The sequence below is a fragment of the Pelobates fuscus genome, chromosome 2, assembly GCF_036172605.1.
Source record: "Pelobates fuscus isolate aPelFus1 chromosome 2, aPelFus1.pri, whole genome shotgun sequence".
Lineage (NCBI taxonomy): Eukaryota > Metazoa > Chordata > Amphibia > Anura > Pelobatidae > Pelobates > Pelobates fuscus.
In genome coordinates this window covers 143,029,755-143,037,170 of record NC_086318.1, presented here as the reverse complement: position 1 = coordinate 143,037,170, position 7,416 = coordinate 143,029,755, and positions in this window count along the sequence as shown.

Below are 7,416 nucleotides of genomic sequence, written 5' to 3'. Positions count from 1 at the left end.
ATAGTGCCCTAAGGGTGCCCCCACCCTCAGTCCCACTCCTGCTGGGCTGAATGGAGAGGAAGGGGGGGGGGGTTAAAAACTCCCTCGGCGCTGGGGACTCTCCTCCTCCTTTGGCCGTCATCGGCTGAATGCACATGCGCGCATTCAGCCAGTCCATAGGAAAGCATTCTCAATGCTTTCCTATGGACGCTGGCGTCTTTTCACTGTGAAAATCACAGTGAGAAGCGCGGAAGCGCCTCTAGCGGCTGTCAATAAGACAGCCACTAGAGGCTGGATTAACCCATTTGTAAACATAGCAGTTTCTCTGAAACTGCTATGATTACAGCAGGCAGGGTTAATTCTAGAGGGATCTGGCACCCAGACCACTTCATTAAAGGACCACTATAGGCACCCAGACCACTTCAGCTTAATGAAGTGGTCTGGGTGCCAGGTCCAGCTAGGGTTAACCCATTTTTTTTATAAACATAGCAGTTTCAGAGAAACTGTTATGTTTATAAATGGGTTAATCCAGCCCTCAAATCCTCTAGTGGCTGTCTCACTGACAGCCGCTAGAGGGGCTTGCGTGATTCTCACTGTGAAAATCACAGTGAGAGCATGCAAGCGTCCATAGGAAAGCATTGATAATGCTTTCCTATGAGACCGGCTGAATGCGCACGCAGTTCTTGCCGCGCGTGCGCATTCAGCCGAATGGGAGGAGAGGAGGAGGATCGGAGGATGAGAGCTCCCTGCCCGGCGCTGGAGAAAGGTAAGTTTTAACCCCTTTCCTCTCCCCAGAGCCCAGCGGGAGGGGGTCCCTGAGGGTGGGCGCACCCTCAGGGCACTATAGTGCCAGGAAAACGAGTATGGTTTCCTGGCACTATAGTGGTCCTTTAAGCTGAAGTGGTCTGGGTGCCTATACTGGTCCTTTATTTGCAGCATTGACTTATGACATGTTTAATGTTTTCCACTCTGGAGATATCTTAATCGGTCAGGCGGTATATGGTTTGCTCTGTTTTAAAATCAGTTTAAATGTGGAAGCTGTCTTCATTTTTCTAAAATCTATTTACCCAACAAATGCTGTCAGAACTGAGATTCTAGAGCAGGGGTAGGCAACCTACGGCACTAGTGCCATACACGGCACTCGAGGTGTCTTTCCACGGCACTCAAGGCTGCTAGAGCCAAACAGGGTCTGGCCTATCAGGAGTCTCAGTGAAACTTCAGATATCTGCTAATACAAAGAGGTAGTGAAGGACAATCCTCAATTTATGCATTGCAGCACTAAGAGGAAGTGATCTCAGATCACTTCCTCCCAGCACTTGTGAATGGGAATGCACACTGTAGTAGAGCAGCCCGCAGCTGATGTTGCAGCTCCTGTCCTTGACCTGTACCTGGCCAGCCTGGACCCCACTGGAACCCAGGGAAGCCACCCACACTGCTAGATATACATGGAAATGCAGAATAACCCTCCCCTCATACAAATAATACGAACAGCCCACACGCAAACATACACACAATCCCCACAAACGCAACATCACTAACAATCTACATACATGCACACAATCCCACATGCAGCCTCTCACGTGCAAAACCCCAAACAGCCCCCATACACTACCTAACACACAATGTGACATATCCATCTACACACAATTCCACAAGCAGCCCTCATACACAGCCCACATTCATATGTATCATACACGATACCATAAACTACTAATGAACATATACAATATAATAGCTCATATACGCACAAATACAACGATACAAAGCAATTACAGTATAAATAACACAAGCAGAATACGGCAGCACACACACCTCAATTTAAAAAAATAGGATCGGCAGGGCCATTTGATGGAATTTGGGGGCCCCAAGCAAAATGGACATGGTGCCCGCCTCCCCCCCGCACGCAAAGCCTACAGGAACCACAGCATAGCCATACAGTTTAAGTTCACCCACACTTTATATAAATAATAAAGGTTTACAGTGCAAATACTGCTGTTGCATATAATGTGCATAAAACTTGAACATTTTCAACAATTGAAAATTCCCTGTGTTCTCATCTCCCCTTCTCCTCAACCCCCTCCCTGTGTTCTCCTCACCCCACCCTCCCTGTGTTCTCCTCATCTCCCCTTCTCCTCACCCCCTCCCTGTGTTCTCCTCATCTCCCCTTCTCCTCACCCCCCCTCCCTGTGTTCTCCTCATCTCCCCTTCTCCACATCCCCCCTCCCTGTGTTCTCCTCATCTCCCCTTCTCCTCACCCCCCCCTCCCTGGGTTCTCCTCATCTCCCCTTTTCCTCACCCCCTTCCTGTGTTCTCCTCATCTCCCCTTCTCCTCACCCCCTCCCTGTGTTCTCCTCATCTCCCCTTCTCCTCACCCCCTCCCTGTGTTCTCCTCACTCCCCTCCCTGTGTTCTCTTCATCTCCCCTTCTCCTCACCCCCTCCCTGTGTTCTCCTCATCTCCCCTTCTCCTCACCCCCTCCCTGTGTTCTCCCCATCTCCCCTTCTCCTCACCCCCTCCCTGTGTTCTCCTCATCTCCCCTTCTCCTCACCCCCTCCCTGTGTTCTCCTCATCTCCTCACCCCCGTGTTCTTCTTACTCCTCCCCCTCTGTGTTCTTCTTACTCCTTCCCCCCTCCCTATGTTCTTCTTTCTGCCCCCATGTTCTTCTTACTCCTCCCCCTCCCTATGTTCTTCTTACTCCTCCCCCTCCCTATGTTCTTCTTACTACTCCCCCCATGTTCTTCTTACTACTCTCCCCCCTCCCCATGTTCTTCTTACTCCCCTCCCACCCTCCCTGTGTCCTTCTTTTTCCCCTCCCCATGTGTCCTTCTTATTCCCCTCCCCCTGTGTCCTTCTTATTCCCCTCCCCCTGTGTCCTTTTTACTCCCCTCCCCGTGTCCTTCTTACTCCCCCGCCTATGTTCTTTTTACTCCCCCCCCCCTCCCTCCCTATGTTCTTCTCACCTCCCCTTCCCTGTAGCGTGGCCGAGCTCAGGGTGCACTTCCTGTCAGTCCAGCCGGGAACAGGAAACTAAATCTCCTGTACCGTGTGGTACCCAGCCAGACTGACAGGAGGAAGAGGAGCTCGACCACGCTACAGGGAAGGGGAGATGACGAGAGAGGCAGTGCTGCAGCCGCCTGAGGCTCTCTTTAGAGCGCTCAGGCGGCTGCAGCCTTATAGAAATGGCCGGCCCTGCTTGGGGGCCCAGGCCAGCTCGGGGCCCCAAGCAATTGCTTGGTTAGCTTGCCTGGTAGCGACGGGCCTGAGGATCGGCACACTACGGGACATCACAATCCTATATCGGCACAGTGCTGCTAAAAGGTTGCCTACCCCTGTTCTAGAGTGTGTTAGGATTCCTGTTACAAACATATTATCCTTTACATGCTATTTCCATCCCTTGCTCCACTGAAATAGGTTCATATACCAGGTTTAGTCTCTAACCGGCATGATGGAATGGCCAACACTAACATAATTCCTTTAATTAAACTGAATAAAAAATGAAATCAATAAACCTTATTGAACAACTTAAACCACTGATTAATATCTCGTCTGTTCCCACCTCAGTTTAAAGGGACACTCCAATCCAAACATGAAATAATTTAAAAACAGTTTAGTAGATATACACCAAATGAAAACGTGTATCCATTTAATTATGCAGTTTTGGCATTGAGGTCTATATAAAAACAGCTTGCAAAAGTTGCAGTTGTACCTTTGCACACCCTGCCCTTCTAACCCCGCCCAGACTTTCTGTGGCTGTCCAATCACAGACGTCCCAATGCTGCTCAATTAGAAGTCCTTGCAAGACAGGTGCTCTGGAAAATTGCTGGCTCTTGAGTTTAGTTCCACTGAGCTCAACAAACTAGTGAGTAACAGAACCTGTTTCCTACTTGAAAGTCAGGTGGGTTCATTTATAGTTCTATTGAAATTTGCAAAAATAAATAAAGAGGACACACTCTTCACACATACATCTTTCAGCAAGTTAAAGCACTTTAGGGATCTGGAGTGTCCCTTTAAGTTACTGTTACAAATCAAATCCACCACTCAAATATTGATGTTTTAAGATGTATTCTGATCAGAAGGTGCTCCTGTACATAATCAATGAGGCAGCACTTCTTCCAATGTAGCATCATTATCAATCTATTCTTTTGTTACAAAAAGAGGAGGTGAAAGCTTGAGCTTTTTTAATTCGTTACCAGAAAAGACGTAATAAATAACCTTGTCAGACATCCTTATGACTTGACCTAAGTTGAGCTTCTTTGCTGAGATAGGCATAAACTGTAAACTTGTGCACAGTGAAATAAATTGTTTAGGTAGAACCATTTCGCCTAAAAATAAAAAAAAATAAACTATCTGATATGATAGTTTGGCACAGTTGAATTTGTTAACGAAGAAAAATTCAGAAAAATCAACCAACTGGCACATGAATGGGCCAATCAATGTACTACAAAATATATACATAATATTATGTATTGTTTTACAGTACACAGACACATTTTCCCACTATTTGGTTCGTAGATCAAGGGAGAAAAAGTGACCAATGGAGTTAAAAAAAAGAGGAAGAGTAAACAAATTGTTTTTAATATATTTTATATGTATATATATATATATATATAAAAATATTTTTTTTATTTTACTGCTCCTCCTTTTTCTCCGTCTTTTAGTCTGTGAATAAAATTAAGATTTATTGGATGTCCCCTAGCCATCATTTATCTTTTTCCCCAATCAGTCATCACTTTGTATGCCACGGGTGGAATTCGGAATCACAAAGCAAAACAAACATGCTCATTCATTGATCGTTTAATTTGGTTTGTTATTTGGCTTCATGTTGGCTCAGAGATCACAATCAACCAATTACCTGATCGATCTAAATTTGGATGAATTGCAGTTTGGAACAAAACAAATTTCCAAGTCTAATAAACAGCCCATTAAATATATGTTTGTCTTTTATAATATTGCATTTACAGATTGCTCTTATTCAAGCTGGAATAAATTATTCGATTATTTTAAAAAGTATCAAACTGATATAATTGTTTTATTGTTATGTCCCTGAAACACACTGTAAATTGCCTGCATATTACAATTAGATGATCTGTACTGCAGCATTAAATTAGAGGCACACTTTTTGAGGTTCCTTGGAAGAGAACAATCATTCTTTAGAACCCAAATCACAACATGTCAACTTTTGTGAATCTGACTCTTAGAAGGCTGTAATCATTTAACAACATAATTGCATGGTACTAGCATCCGTAAAATATGTGAACTGCTGTAAATATGTAATTTTTTCCTATTGAAAGACTCCTTTAAATATTTTTATGTATAGTAGTGGAGTGATAGGCACAACAAATTAGACATACACATTAATTAAACACAAAGTACACAAGATACATGCTCACTGTGTTGATTTTAGATTAACAAAGATTATAACTCACAGCTAACACATTTTTTACTGTATTTCCTCCCCCTTGCATTGTGTGTTCTGATTAGACAGGTAACTACAGTTGGCATAGCACTCAAATAGACATAGGGGGCAGCATACTATTCACAGTGATAAAAATCTAAATTTAACACTCTTGGCGTTCAATTTGAATGTTTTAATTTATTCCTTATGAGGCAGATAGATGGTTAGCTTTGTGTCCCAAATAACCAGAGGTCCCAGGACTAACGATTAACCAGGAAGGACCTGGCAACACCTATCCCTTCCTGTTTTACCCTCCTGAACTCTTTAACCCCTTAAGGACCAAACTTCTGGAATTAAAGGGAATCATGACATGTCACACATGTCATGTGTCCTCAAGGGGTTAAAGAAATCTTTAGATAGGAGGGACTTAGCTATGTCCAAGTGAACCTAACATTGCTATCTGTGAAAGGAAACCCCAAGCTGCAATAGATGTACAGAAAGCTAGTCAATTAAAACCCGAGGCTGTTGCACAAGAAGATTAACATCATGCATGCAAATTAAACTCAGCAGTTTATAGACATATTCAATTATAACACGTTCTGTTAAGGGGTCCAGTAAGGTTGGAGAGTAATCATGCAGTAGAGCTATGCAGTGCACAAAGACAGGTAACCTATCATGTGCTCTCCCCTGCATTGCACCAGGGATATCATTAAATGATAAACGCATTGTTCGCTGACATGTCAAACAAATTAACCACCTACACACGACAATTACAGACATCTACTTCAGCTGCTACTGGGAAAACCAATCACTTTAGCAGGGCACTGATACAAGACAAAGGTAGTGTCAGGGAGTCAGAAAATGCATTTACTGCTGTGAATGACTGTGAGAGTTAGAATGATATGTTGACTGTGTGTGTGGTAAGCAACTGCAAATTGCAGTCACTTCAGCCATTATAAGAATTAAGATAACATTTTATTTAACTGTTCTTTTCAAGCACGCAGTATACAGCACTGTGGAATATGTAGCAACTCCATACATAATAGAAAATGCAAAAATTGGAAAATACATACTTTGAATATGATCTATAGTCATAAATCTGTAAATGAATTAAAGCTTCCAATTGTACACCTTTTTAAAATAATATATCCTTTTTATTAATTAAATTATACAACAAATACATATAACATGCATTGACATAACACATACATTATAATATTAAATACAATTACAATTAGTGACAAAACAAACTTACAACAAACATACTGATGTTAGTTTGTATCGTTAAAAGAGAGCAAAGGAGGTTTTTAACCCTTTGGTGCTGCTATTTTAAATGACAACTTTTTTAAGGTTTCATAGATTATTTAGAGGACAGTGCATGGTAGACCCCCTGGATACAAACCTTTGTCATTTTAACACTGATAAAATCAAACTTCTATTCTCTACATAGAGATACCATCTTATTAAAGAGACACTGTAGGCACCTAGACTACTTCAGCTCATTGAAGTGGTCTGGGTGCAAACTCCTTTCACCCTTATTCCTGAGCATCCAATTATTGCAGTTTTTATAAACTGCAATAATTGTCTGCTAGGGTTAATGTCTCCTCTAGTGGCTGTCTACCAGACAGCAACTAGAGGGACTTCTAGGTGGATAGACGACTTTTGGCCAACTAAACAACACTAGACGTCCTCATGCTATTCATGAGGACTCCAGCGTCACTGGAATCCCCATAGGAAAGCACTATTCAATGCTTTCCTATTGCCGCGCATGTGCATTAGGTCTCGCCCGCCAGCTGATGTCGGCAGGGGAGGAGCATGGCGGAGCTGAGCCAGTGCTGAGGGACATCGACGCTGGACCCAGTTAAGTGAAAAAAAAAGGGTTATTAACCCCTTCTACTCCACGAGGTGGGGAAAGGGTACGGGGGGAGGGGGGAGCAGGTTTGACAGACAGGGAAGCTATAGTGCCAGGAAAATGAGTTTGTTTTTTAAAAAAGATTATTTAAAAAAGTTTGATATTTAAAAAAAGATTATTTAAACGTTTG